Genomic DNA, 15571 nt, shown 5'->3' with positions numbered 1-15571 from the left:
TAGGCTAAGTGTGCTAGTATTGTTATAGCCAAGTTATGATCGTTTTTATTATGCTATATATACTAGTCATCTTTTGGTTATGCTACTTATTTTTACATTGTGGTAGTTTCATTTTTTTAGTGTCATATTTTGTTTTTTAAAAAGCAGTTATCAAAACATATTGTGATGTATTGATCTGACCTCTGTGGGTAATATTCAGAGTTTTGTGTGTGTGTGTGTGTATGTATATATATATATATATATATATATATATATATATATATATATATATACACACAGTGTGTGTGTGTATGTGTGTATGTATGTATGTATTGGTGGAATCCGGATCCTGAGGACCGGTCGGGTTTTACCATCAGCCGGTTCGTTTACAAACTGTAGTACAGCCGCATGCTGCGCCGCGCGGTGGAGGTTGTATTAAAATATTAAAACACGCGGTTTAAATCGCAGCCACTCGCTGACAGCGTCACGCACTCACACGCTCGTCACGGAGTGAGGACACCGTCCGTCGATTTTGACTTTGATGTTACAGAAAAGCCCTCGCGCCATGCTGCCGCACGTGTTTTCTACCAATGACGTCATATTTAACTGAGCTGCGTTCAGGCTCATCCAGTATTTATCAGCTTTCAATTCTTTATGCGGAGGAGAAAACAAATCGGAATCTTCTGCTTGTTGATGTCAGTTTTATTTGTATCTGATTTTTCTTGTTTGTACAGCAGTTTGTTCATAATATTTAATTAACCGTCATCACTGTGACTCTAGTCCTATTTATGTTTCATTTCATTTATTATTTCAACTTTTGCAATTATCTAGTTAACAATAATCATTTATTATTATGATAATTGTTATTCTCGTTTTATGCACACAATTTTGGCTGTTTATATTAGCTATGTGTACTTGTATTATTAACTTATTTAAAATATTACTATGATTCATTTATCTTGTGTGTTTATTGTTTGTACACTTTGTTTAATTTAATGTATGGACCATAATGGAAATAAGTGTTTTCAATTTGTGTTATCCATGTATTTTTTTAAATGTGTAAATACTTTGGTATTTGCATTGAATTGTACTAAAATTCAATTTAATGTGTTACCTAATGACATTCTTTCTCTTTATTTAATAGACATTTACATAAAAAAACAATCAAATGCTAAGTAAATATATTTTTAAATACAGAAAATTACAAAAACACATACATTTTAAACAGTGTTGCCATGACAAGGTTTTTTTTGTAAGCATGTAATTACAGATAGATGTTGTGATGTCATAAAAAGGGTCCATTTCAATTTATTTTCATTTATATAGCGCCAAATCACAACAGAGTTGCCTCAAGGCACTTCACACAAGTAAGGTCTAACCTTACTAACCCCAACAGTGGTAAGGAAAAACACCTTCTGAGGAAGAAACCTCAAGCAGACCAGATTCAAAGGGGTGACCCTCTGCTTGGGGCATGCTGCAGACATAAATTTCAGAACAATTCACAGAACAATTCACAAAATGAATATACAGGAAATGCTGTTGGTACACAGGACAGGAGGGTCGCCAACACAAACACAACTCCCATCTCTGGATGCAGCTGCACCTTAGAGAGGAAAAACAGAATCAGGCATCAGAAAGACAAAAAATACTGTATAATTTGCCAGCATTAAACAACAAGAAAAACAGAAGAAATACTAAGGTGATTGCCGGCCACTAGCCCTAAACTTCACTAAAAGACCCAGAATTTAGATAAGTTGAGGCCGCGGCCCGCTCCAATTACTAATAACATGAATTAAAAGAGTAAAAAGCACAGAACAAAACTATACCAGTATGCTAGCCATACAAAAGGGAAAATAAGTGCGTCTTAAGTCTGGACTTGAAAGTCTCCACAGAATCTGACTTTTATTGATGCAGGGAGATCATTCCACAGAACGGGCACGGTAAGAGAAAGCTCTGTGACCCACAGACTTCTTATTCACCTTAGGGACACAAAGTAGTCCTGCACCCTGGGAACGCAAAGCCCGGGCCGGTACGTAGGGTTTAATTAGGTCAGCTAAGTACTGTAGTGCCAGTCCATGAACAATTTTCAACCTTAAAATCTGATCTCATCAGAGGGTCACCACCAAAATCAAACTCTTCCATGATACAAAGATGGTCAGATAGCCATATATTACTATTTGATTTGATTGGATTAATTCTTATAAAAACAGACACACAGGAGGTCTTTATCATAATTAACTATAATTAATTCTACTGCTAATAATGTGTTTATATAGAATATCAAATCAATTGGTTACATTAACATAATATTTAAGTACAGTGTGCTTCCATTGTTTATTATACAGTGTGATATGTGTTATTATTATTATTTATTAGTAGTAGTAGTAGCAGCAATCAGCTGCATTGTTGAGGTGTTGCCAAAAACCCTGACCAATCATGCCACCTGCTGGTTCTTCACGGTAATGCAGTTACTTTTACCCCAATAAACATTCCCATCATGTTACTTTTTGTGAACACTTGAATGATTGTTTGTTCATTTTAAAGCTGAGCAGCTAAATAAGACAGTTTCTTTGTGTTTAAATAAAACGGTAAGACAGCAACAACAATAGCAACAATTTAACAAATACTATTGGTTTTTAGAAATAATTTCTCTGTAAATGTAACTATGAAAGACTTTCATAAAATTAAACTTTAAGTGGACTTTGTAGGAATAATGTTTGTTTTTATCTGCACTCACCTTATTTATTTATTATTAGAAAAGTCAGGGTTATATTTGAGGGATTCGAGATCCTGCTGCAGGTAGTATGAACCGAAAATAAGGATGTTTTATTCTAATTTTGTTGGCATAATTTAATTGTATAATAAAAAAAAATACAGTAGAGCAGACATATACACACATTTTTTATTTTTATTTTCTGAGACTTGAAAACCTCATTAATGCAGTTAGTAACAGAATAATTCATTGGTGGGGAGACAAATAAACGAACAGTAAAGTACAAACTGTGAATGAGTTTATAGCTGCAGCAGGGTCAAACAGGGTCAAACTTCTAGAACACGATGGTCCTGGGAGTTCTCTAAACATGAGGTTTAAAACAAAATGAACAGATTAGTCTAATAATTATTTCCACCATGCAAAGGTGTTTTAAATAAGTTTAGGTGGGTTTATCATCAGTGCAGCTGACTGTTAAATTATAACATTATAATTTTGCAGGTGATGAGTTCTTTTAAATAAAAAGTAATTTAATTTCCTTCCAGACTGATTTGATCATTAATGGAATATTTTTATCCTCATGTTTGGCTCTGTGTGACACGCCCACACTGTCTTTGAGAATAAGTGGGTGTGGGCCTGAACACACAGTACTTGTTAGATTTTTCAGTTATATCGATGACAACACTTAAGTGTGCACAAAGATGAGCTTCTAGCAGAGACCATTTTTATCAAGCCGTGTTCATGATAGACTTGCACGTGCACCAACTCTTCTCACAGTGGAGAGCGGCTGCTGCTTTTACCATGACTGCATCAAAATTAACAGTTATCACTTAAAAACGAGTCATCATAACACAACATCACACTTATGTAAACTTTGCAATTAGTCTGTGGCTCCACTTTTAACGTTAGCAGCTACATTCCATTGAAGCGCATGCTGGGGCATTTCCTCAAAGCTACGTAAATGCTGTCAGAAACATTTGGAAAACGAGTGCTTTGTTTTCGGCTGTCTCCGGAGCCATTTGTTGTAAATGCCACATATTTTGAGACCGGTGACGGAAGTGCACAAAGTCATCCCGGTGGATCATCAGATAGTCAATAACAGCCTAAATCTAAATTCTGATTTCTGTGCAACATGTCCTTTAAAGACTCATGATAACCTCTGCTGGCTGCTGAAAATGTGTTTAACGTGAAGTCTTTAAATCTTTACTAACTTTAACATAAGCTTCTTTTAACCAAAACATGCATTTCTAGGAGAAAAAACAAGCAAAAAAACAAAGCGATCTCTAATTAGATTCATATTGAATCTCCAACCTGCCAGACAACCAATCAGTGGTGCAAAGTGTCTTAGTGTTATAAAATCAGTAAGTGGCATTAAATCCCTACTTAAAAACAGAGTATGCATTTTAGATATTTCAGGCACGTGATTAAGCACAGTTCCATAACATCACAGAAGGAACAAGAGCAAACAGAGATTTGTGACATCCGCCAATCCAGATCCGGATAACCTCTAAAATTCAGTGGATTCTACCATGCCCTAATATCTATCTGTGGGGAAAATTTGGTGAGAATCTGTGAAGTAGTTTTAAAGAAATCATTCAAAACCTATATAAAGTGAAACTTGATCCAGAATCCAGATCTGGATAGAGATGACCTCCAAAATTTAATGGATTCTTCCATGGCCTAATATGTATCCGTGTTGGAAATTTTGTAAAAATCCGTGCAGTAGTTTTGACGTAATCCTGCTAACAGTAATCTTTCAAAGCCTATATAAAGTGAAACCTAATCCAGAATCCGGATCCGGATCACCTCCAAAATTTAATGGGTTCTTCTATGGCCTAATGTCTATCTGTGGTGAAAATTTTGTAACAATCCATTCAGTAGTTTTGACATAATCCCACTAACAGAAAGACACAGAGAAATAAATAAACGCTGATGTTTGTTGAGATGTTGGAAAAAATTCACATTTATTGAATGGCATTGAATGAGGGTTCAGTGTTTACATAAGTAGTTAATGGTGTCCATAGGCATGAAGACCATCACAAATTTGACATTTGACCCCAGTGATCTTGAGCTTTACCTAAATGATTGAACTCTGCCTGACCTTCACAGAGCAATTGTGGAATCCACCTTTAAATTGGGTTGAAAAACAAATTCCTTGACCTTTGTCAAAATTATTTCTTTGAATGAAAATTCATTGTCAGATTTCATTGACTTGCCATATTTGGTAGAAATTAGCAAATGGAACTGGGAGGGGCCAGCCAAAAACAAACAGGCAGAGATGGCCTTGACATCAATGATTGACCTTTGATAAGTTTGACCTGGCCGAACAACTCTGGAGCACACCCAGTATGTTTGCCGAATTGGATTTGATACAAATTGGAGTGCAAAACCTAAATGTTGATGTTTGACCCCAGTGACCTTGACCCCAATGTTTTGCCTCTAACAAGTCTGACCTCACCTAGGCAATTAAAAAAAAAACATGCCTCCATGTGTGTGCCAAGTTTGGTGCAAATCAAAGTGAAAACTTTGATTTTGACCATTGACCTCACCTTTGATAAATTCAGTATTGCCTGGGAAGTTCCAGAACTCATCTGCATATGCATACCAAGTCTGGTGGACATCCGTGTGGGGCAGGGGAACAAAATTTAAATCGACCCCAATAACCTTGACCTTTTCCCAAACAACCCCTTTAAGGCTGCTTCTGGGGTTGACGGTCACTGCAGCAGCTAAGAGACTATTTAGAGCAAAATCCTGCAAATGGTGATACAAGCATCAAATTCGGCACAAATACTCCTTAAACATTACTCTTGACAAAAATCAAGCCACTTGAATTTTCAATAGGTGGCCAGGTAGGGGTCAATTGAAGAAATACACAGGGGTCAAAATTAAAAATGCTCCAATCAAATTGAAAACTACACTACATTATTAACAGCAAAAATGGTGACAAAGGTCAGTTGCAGTTTGTACAGGGGTCAAAAATTAAAGTTGCTCCATTTTTCATAAAAAAATGATACAGATTATTAGTTGAGTTCAGAGGGTTTTTAAAAAGGAATAGCTTGTATCATGCTTAGTTATCATGTTACAAGGAATCCAGTGGCTGTTGACCTTGTTTGACCTTTACTTTGGAGACCAAGCATTCAACACAATCAAAACTATTCCATTTATTAATCTTATTAGCTCAACCAATAATTTGCATCATTTTTTTTTACCAAATTGATGGAACTTTAACTTTTGACCCCTGTAAAAACTGAAACTGACCTTTGTCATCATTTTTGCTGTTTTTATCCCATAACATTCAGTCACAGATACCTTTTTGGAATAGTTATGATCAGACAAATAATTTAGTGTAGTTTTTAATTTGATTGGAGCATTTTTAATTTTGACCCCTGTGTAATCCTTCAATTGACCCCTACCTGGCCGCCTATTGAAAATTCAAGTGGCTAGTCATTTTTTTTTTTTTTCTCTCAAAAGAGTAAGGTCTAAGGAGTATTTGTGCCAATTGTGGTGCTTGTCTCACCATTTGCAGGATTGTTTCAGTTATCTGTTGTGCTACACATATCAAGTTTGGTCAGAGGACCTCAGAGAAACAGGGGAACAAACAGACAGATGAACTTTGACCCGGATGAACTTGACATTTGCCAAAACAAGCCCAGTAAGGGCGATTCTGGTGTCAGCTTACACAGACACAGCAGGTTTGATGGAAAATGGCAACAAGCACCTCAACAAAGTTGTGGAACAAAGAAATGTTTGTTAAAATGATCGTATATCAGATCATATGACTGAAGTAGTTATTGAGTTCTAGTTTTGGTCAGACGGACGAGTCAACGCAAAAATGTACAATTAGTCGCATAGTGAGGGAAAAATTCTTGACTATGTTGTATCGATCAAAAATACATCACATGAAACCACAGAGATGTTTTCCAGAACGCCAGCAGCCAAATCCTGAATTGATCGGCGGCGTAAAACCTGATCTGCATCCCTGTTTGTCACAGCAGTGCTGAGTCCAACAGTGTCATGTTCAGCTGACCCCGAGCCCGCGTCCCCGCCGTGTGCTGGCAACAGGTAATGGAAAGACACATTATGTGTGAGGTGGAAACTGAAGCCTCAGACAAAGACAGGAGGACTGTGACACCCACAGAATCACACGAAACGCCGCTCGCGATGTTTGAGCAACACTTATAAATGAGTAATGCGGTCGATGCCCCTGCAGAGGACTGAAGGGCTCCGTGTCAACACACCGCCACGTTCAACTTGACTGTGAGGCAAATCAATCCTGTGCTAAGGGACTGATGAAACCACGGACACAGAGGTTACAGTTTGAAATCAGTCATTACCCACGATGATGGACGTTGGTGCCAGTAGAGTGAACATCATCGCAATACCTTCACAGGTCACTCAGGGGTGCAGGCTTGGGTACAACATCGCAACCGCTGGTACGACTTTGTGTCAAATCAACGGTTATTTGTGGAGTTCAGACTGAAAAGAGTCACTTGCTTTGCAAAGGAACATCAGCTATGACGTTTTGGCGGTATGTTGCGTTTCTCTGTGTATGATCCAGGTCCCTCAGGGTTGAGCGTCCCAGGTCATGGACACGCCTACCTGTCACCTGGCTGCAGCAGATCAATGGTTACTTTGAACAGGTGGGGTGGCCCAGTGGTGTGCCTGGGTGGTTGTCATCCTGAACCCGAGGCGGCTCTATTGCGTTGTAATGTTTCCAAATTAAAACATAAGTACTATGAAACGTAAAGTGGCGTCTCCGTCCTTTGTTTTGACTGTCTGGTCATCGTGGCAACACAAACTGGTTGCGCTGCACGTTTGACGTAAAGATTTCACTCGGACACGACGGGTCAATCTCCTACACGTGTGATCCCATCATGCATCTATGCGAGGTTGATTTCTCTCGTCCTGGAACACACCGACCTGTAAAATGAGATGGAGCCAGCGGACCCAGTTTGACCGGTTTCTGTTGAACAACACTCAGATTTCACAAAGGAAGGTCAACGCAGAGGGTTGCACTTAAAACACTATTAAGAGCACTCAGACGGCAAACTCTGTGAACACTCGGTGAACCATCCTGGGATTTTGTCAAGGTCATCTGGGTCAAATATCACGTGGTGTTCATGTCCACAGGTACTTGGACATGAACTTGAACCTTCTGCTAACAAGGTAACCTTGTTAGCAGAAGATCTTGGCCGAGTGTTGGACCGAAGCTCTGAAGCTTTTCTTGCAGGTTTCAGACTCCTGCAGAAACAGCTTCAATCTGAAGCTGTGAACCTCATCAGGGAAGAAACTCCTTCGGTGGCACCTCCATGCTCCTAAGGAGATGAAGAAATCCCAAAAGCTGATGGGAGCAAAGACACCGGTGAAGAAGAAGATGATAATACCTGCATCCAGGAGGATGAAGAAGAAAAACCAAACACAAAAAAGTAGCATGAAGAAGCCCAGATGGGCGGCGTGATCCCCCACTAGGATCCTGCTCACAGCTTCACCAGATTATTTCAGCAAAATGTGAGAGGTGTTTGTGAAATAAGTCATTAAGTAATTTCTGTCTTGTTTTGTATACGTGATTCTCCACCCGCAGATTGACCACTTGTCAGAGTCCCACCGTGGTTATGAAAAGCTAAAAATATTAATATTTGGTCCTGACTTTTTTTTTAGGCCTGTATCCTATAAAAAGCACCAAGTGAAGACAAGAGACCCTCCACTCCCGTTTAAGATGACTCAGAAACAATAACTACTGTCATCGTGTAACTCATCACGTTTAAAGCACATATAGTAGTGTTCAGAATAATAGTAGTGCTATGTGACTAAAAAGATTAATCCAGGTTTTGAGTATATTTCTTATTGTTACATGGGAAACAAGGTACCAGTAGATTCAGTAGATTCTCACAAATCCAACAAGACCAAGCATTCATGATATGCACACTCTTAAGGCGATGAAATTGGGCTATTAGTAAAAAAAGTAGAAAAGGGGGTGTTCACAATAATAATAGCATCTGCTATTGAAGCTACAAACTCAAAACTGTTATGTTCAAACTGCTTTTTTAGCAATCCTGTGAATCACCAAACTAGTATTTAGTTGTATAATCACAATTTTTCATGATTTCTTCACATCTGTGAGGCATTCATTTTGTTGGTTTGGAACCAAGATTTTGCTGGTTTACTAGTGTGCTTGGGGTCATTGTCTTGTTGAAACACTCATTTCAAGGGAATGTCCTCTTCAGCATAAGGCAACATGACCTCTTCAAGTATTTTGACATATCCAAACTGATCCATGATACCTGGTATGTGATATATAGGCCCAACACCATAGTAGGAGAAACATGCCCATATCATGATGCTTGCACCACCATGCTTCACTGTCTTCACTGTGAACTGTGGCTTGAATTCAGAGTTTGGGGGTCGTCTCACAAACTGCGGCCCTTGGACCCAAAAAGAACAATTTTACTCTCAGTCCACAAAATATTCCTCCATTTCTCTTTAGGCGAGTTGATGTGTTCTTTGGCAAATTGTAACCTCCTGCACATGCGGGGGATTCTTGCACATAAATTAGCTTCACACAGGTGTCTTCTAACTGTCACAGCACTTACAGGTAACTCCAGACTGTCTTTGATCATCCTGGAGCTGATCAATGGGTGAGCCTTTGCCATTCTGGTTATTCTTCTATCCATTTTGATGGTTGTTTTCTGTTTTCTTCCACGCGTCTGTTTTTTTTTTTTTTTTTGTCCATTTTAAAGCATTGGAGATCATTGTAGATGAACAGCTTATAATTTTTTGCACCTGTGTAAGTTTTCCCCTCTCCAATCAACATTTTGTGGTGGTTGGCTCTCACTGCAGTATTGTATCACTTCCTGTTCCGGAGCACAGCGGTGTTTTTCTGTATCTGTTAGCTGTTTAATCTGCGTAGTTAGATTGATCTAGATAACTAGATAACGATTTATTTCACAGTGTAATCTTCACGTGCCTTAACTAAAGCACTCCCTCTGCTGAATCACCTCTAAATTATTTACAAATTCTTCACTTTGTGTGTTTTTAGGAATCTGCTAGCTTAGCACAGCTACTAGCTCTTAGCTGGTTTAGCATGGCGGCTTCTCCTGTCTCTCCCGCACTTTTCTGCTCTGGGTGTAAAATGTTTAGTTATTCCTCGGCCTCCTTTAGCACTAATGGTATTTGTAATAAGTGTAGCTTATTCGTAGCTTTGGAGGCCAGGCTGGGCGAATTGGAGACTTGGCTCCGCACCTTGGAAAATCCTGCAGCTAGCCAGGCCCCTGTAGTTGGTACGGACCAAGGTAGCATAGCCGCCGTTAGCTGTCCTCCAGCAGATCCTGAGCAGCCGGGAAAGCAGGCCGGCTGGGTGACTGTGAGGAGGAAGCGTAGTCCTAAACAGAAGCCCCCTGTACACCACCAACCCGTGCACATTTCTAACCATTTTTCCCCACTCGGCGACACACCCGCCGAGGATCAAACTCTGGTTATTGGCGACTCTGTTTTGAGAAATGTGAAGTTAGCGACACCAGCAACCATAGTCAGTTGTCTTCCGGGGGCCAGAGCAGGCGACATTGAAGGAAATTTGAAACTGCTGGCTAAGGCTAAGCGTAAATTTGGTAAGATTGTAATTCACGTCGGCAGTAATGACAATTAAAAAAATTGAAATTAATATTGAATCGGTGTGTAACTTTGCAAAAAGAATGTCGGACTCTGTAGTTTTCTATGGGCCCCCTCCCCAATCGGACCGGGAGTGACATGTTTAGCCGCATGTTCTCCTTGAATTGCTGGCTGTCTGAGTGGTGTCCAAAAAATGAGGTGGGCTTCATAGATAATTGGAAAAGCTTCTGGGGAAAACCTGGTCTTGTTAGGAGAGACGGCATCCATCCCACTTTGGATGGAGCAGCTCTCATTTCTAGAAATCTGGCCAATTTTCTTAAATCCTCCAAACCGTGACTATCCAGGGTTGGGACCAGGAAGCAGAGTTGTAGTCTTACACACCTCTCTGCAGCTTCTCTCCCCCTGCCATCCCCTCATTACCCCATCCCCGTAGAGACGGTGCCTGCTCCCAGACTACCAATAACCAGCAAAAATCTATTTAAGCATAAAAATTCAAAAAGAAAAAATAATATAGCACCTTCAACTGCACCACAGACTAAAACAGTTAAATGTGGTCTATTAAACATTAGGTCTCTCTCTTCTAAGTCCTTGTTAGTAAATGATATAATAATTGATCAACATATTGATTTATTCTGCCTTACAGAAACCTGGTTACAGCAGGATAAATATGTTAGTTTACACCCCCCGAGTCACACTAACTGTCAGAATGCTTGTAGCACGGGCCGAGGGGGAGGATTAGCAGCAATCTTCCACTCCAGCTTATTAATTAATCAAAAACCCAGACAGAGCTTTAATTCATTTGAAAGCTTGTCTTAGTCTTGTCCATCCAAATTGGAAGTCCCAAAAACCTTTTTTTTTTGTTATCTATCGTCCACCTGGTTGTTACTGTGAGTTTCTCTGTGAATTTTCAGACCTTTTGTCTGACTTAGTGCTTAGCTCAGATAAGATAATTATAATGGGCGATTTTAACATCCACATAGATGCTGAAAATGACAGCCTCAACACTGCATTTAATCTATTATTAGACTCAGTTGGCTTCGCTCAGAATGTAAATGAGTCCACCCACCACTTTAACCGTACTTTAGATCTTGTTCTGACTTATGGTATGGAAATTGAAGACTTAACAGTATTCCCTGAAAACCCCCTTCTGTCTGATCATTTCTTAATAACATTTACATTTACTCTGATGGACTACCCAGCAGTGGGGAATAAGTTTCATTACAGTAGAAGTCTTTCGGAAAGCGCAGTAACTAGGTTTAAGGATATTATTCCTTCTTTGTTATGTTCTCCAATGCCATATACCAACAGCACAGAGTAGCTACCTAAACTCTGTGAGTGAGATAGATTATCTCGTCAGTAGTTTTACATTCTCATTGAGCACAACTTTGGATGCTGTAGCTCCTCTGAAAAAGAGAGCCTTAAATCAGAAGTGCCTGACTCCGTGGTATAACTCACAAACTCGCAGCTTAAAGCAGATAACCCGTAAGTTGGAGAGGAAATGGCGTCTCACTAATTTAGAAGATCTTCATTTAGCTTGGAAAAAGAGTCTGTTGCTCTATAAAAAGCCCTCCGTAAAGCTAGGACATCTTACTATTCATCACTAATTGAAGAAAATAAGAACAACCCCAGGTTTCTTTTCAGCACTGTAGCCAGGCTGACAAAGAGTCAGAGCTCTATTGAGCCGAGTATTCCTTTAACTAGTAATGACTTCATGACTTTCTTTGCTAATAAAATTTTAACTATTAGAGAAAAAATTACTCATAACCATCCCAAAGACATATCGTTATCTTTGGCTGCTTTCAGTAATGCTGGTATTTGGTTAGACTCTTTCTCTCCGATTGTTCTGTCTGAGTTATTTTCATTAGTTACTTCCTCCAAACCATCAACATGTCTATTAGACCCCATTCCTACCAGGCTGCTCAAGGAAGCCCTACCATTAATTAATGCTTCGATCTTAAATATGATCAGTTTATCTTTATTAGTTGGTTATGTACCACAGGCTTTTAAGGTGGCAGTAATTAAACCATTACTTAAAAAGCCATCACTTGACCCAGCTATCTTAGCTAATTATAGGCCAATCTCCAACCTTCCTTTTCTCTCAAAAATTCTTGAAAGGGTAGTTGTAAAACAGCTAACTGATCATCTGCAGAGGAATGGTTTATTTGAAGAGTTTCAGTCAGGTTTTAGAATTCATCATAGTACAGAAACAGCATTAGTGAAGGTTACAAATGATCTTCTTATGGCCTCAGACAGTGGACTCATCTCTGTGCTTGTCCTGTTAGACCTCAGTGCTGCTTTTGATACTGCTGACCATAAAATTTTATTACAGAGATTAGAGCATGCCATAGGTATTAAAGGCACTGCGCTGCGGTGGTTTGAATCATATTTATCTAATAGATTACAATTTGTTCATGTACTGTAAATGGGGAGTCTTCTTCACAGACTAAGGTTAATTATGGAGTTCCACAAGGTTCTGTGCTAGGACCAATTTTATTCACTTTATACATGCTTCCCTTAGGCAGTATTATTAGAAAGCATTGCTCAAATTTTCATTGTTACGCAGATGATACCCAGCTTTATCTATCCATGAAGCCAGAGGACACACACCAATTAGTTAAACTGCAGGATTGTCTTACAGACATAAAGACATGGATGACCTCTAATTTCCTGCTTTTAAATTCAGATAAAACTGAAGTTATTGTACTTGGCCCCACAAATCTTAGAAACATGGTGTCTAACCAGATCCTTAATCTGGATGGCATTACCCTGACCTCTAGTAATACTGTGAGAAATCTTGGAGTCAGTTTTGATCAGGATATGTCATTCAATGCGCATATTAAACAAATATACTCAACAAAAATATAAACGCAACACTTTTGGTTTTGCTCCCATTTTGTATGAGATTAACTCAACGATCTAAAACTTTTTCCACATACACAATATCACCATTTCCCTCAAATACTGTGCACAAACCAGTCTAAATCTGTGATAGTGAGCACTTCTCCTTTGCTGAGATAATCCATCCCACCTCACAGGTGTGCCATATCAAGATGCTGATTAGACACCATGATTAGTGCACAGGTGTGCCTTAGACTGCCCACAATAAAAGGCCACTCTGAAAGGTGCAGTTTTGTTTTATTGGGGGGGGATACCAGTCAGTATCTGGTGTGACCACCATTTGCCTCCTGCAGTGCAACACATCTCCTTCGCATCATCCGTGAAGAGAACACCTCTCCAAAGTGCCAAACAGCAGTGAATGTGAGCATTTGCCCACTCAAATCGGTTACGACGACGAACTGGAGTCAGGTCGAGACCCCGATGAGGACGACGAGCATGCAGATGAGCTTCCCTGAGACAGTTTCTGACAGTTTGTGCAGAAATTCTTTGGTTATGCAAACCGATTGTTCCAGCAGCTGTCCGAGTGGCTGGTGTCAGACGATCTTGGAGGTGAACATGCTGGATGTGGAGGTCCTGGGCTGGTGTGGTTACACGTGGTCTGCGGTTGTGAGGCTGGTTGGATGTACTGCCAAATTCTCTGAAACGCCTTTGGAGACGGCTTATGGTAGAGAAATGAACATTCAATACACGAGCAACAGCTCTGGTTGACATTCCTGCTGTCAGCATGCCAATTGCACGCTCCCTCAAATCTTGCGACATCTGTGGCATTGTGCTGTGTGATAAAACTGCACCTTTCAGAGTGGCCTTTTATTGTGGGCAGTCTAAGGCACACCTGTGCACTAATCATGGTGTCTAATCAGCATCTTGATATGGCACACCTGTGAGGTGGGATGGATTATCTCAGCAAAGGAGAAGTGCTCACTATCACAGATTTAGACTGGTTTGTGCACATTATTTGAGAGAAATGGTGATATTGTATATGTGGAAAAAGTTTTAGATCTTTGAGTTCATCTCATACAAAATGGGAGCAAAACCAAAAGTGTTGCGTTTATATTTTTGTTGAGTGTATGTAGGACTGCTTTTTTGCATTTGCGCAATATCTCTAAAATTAGAAAGGTCTAAAACTAATTCATGCATTTATTTCCTCTAGGCTGGACTATTGTAATTCATTATTATCAGGTTGTCCTAAAAGTTCCCTGAAAAGCCTTCAGTTAATTCAAAATGCTGCAGCTAGAGTACTGACGGGGACTAGAAGGAGAGAGCATATCTCACCCATATTGGCCTCTCTTCATTGGCTTCCTGTTAATTCTAGATTAGAAATTAAAATTCTTCTTCTTACTTATAAAGTTTTGAATAATCAGGTCCCATCTTATCTTAGGGACCTCATAGTACCATATCACCCCAATAGAGTGCTTCGCTCTCAGACTGCAGGCTTACTTGTAGTTCCTAGGGTTTGTAAGAGTAGAATGGGAGGCAGAGCCTTCAGCTTTCAGGCTCCTCTCCTGTGGAACCAGCTCCTACTTCAGATCAGGGAGACAGACACCCTCTCTACTTTTAAGATTAGGCTTAAAACTTTCCTTTTTGCTGAAGCTTATAGTTAGGGCTGGATCAGGTGACCCTGAACCATCCCTTAGTTATGCTGCTATAGACTTAGACTGCTGGGGGGTTCCCATGATGCACTGAGTGTTTCTTTCTCTTTTTGCTCTGTATGCACCACTCTGCATTTAATCATTAGTGATTGATCTCTGCTCTCTTCCACAGCATGTCTTTTTCCTGATTCTCTCCCTCAGCCCCAACCAGTCCCAGAGGAATGGTCTATTTGAAGAGTTTCAGTCAGGTTTTAGAATTCATCATAGTACAGAAACAGCATTAGTGAAGGTTACAAATGATCTTCTTATGGCCTCAGACAGTGGACTCATCTCTGTGCTTGTCCTGTTAGACCTCAGTACTGCCCCTCCCTGAGCCTGGTTCTGCTGGAGGTTTCTTCCTGTTAAAAGGGAGTTTTTCCTTCCCACTGTCGCTAAGTGCTTGCTCACAGGGGGTCGTTTTGACCGTTGGGGTTTTTCTGTAATTATTGTATGGCTTTGTCTTACAATACAAAGCGCCTTGGGGCAACTGTTTGTTGTGATTTGGCGCTATATAAATAAAATTGATTTCATTTTTAATCAAACTACGCTGTTCTTCTGAACAATGTCTTGAACGTCCCATTTTCCTCAGGCTTTCAAAGAGAAAAGCATGTTCAACAGGTGCTGGCTTCATCCTTAAATAGGGGACACCTGATTCACACCTGTTTGTTCCACAAAATTGACAAACTCAGTGACTGAATGCCACACTACTATTATTGTGAACACCCCCTTTTTTTTTTTTTTTTTTTTTTTT

Source organism: Thalassophryne amazonica, chromosome 18 (genome assembly GCF_902500255.1).
Source record: "Thalassophryne amazonica chromosome 18, fThaAma1.1, whole genome shotgun sequence".
NCBI classification, from domain to species: domain Eukaryota; kingdom Metazoa; phylum Chordata; class Actinopteri; order Batrachoidiformes; family Batrachoididae; genus Thalassophryne; species Thalassophryne amazonica.
Note: the sequence above shows the minus strand (reverse complement) of the source record.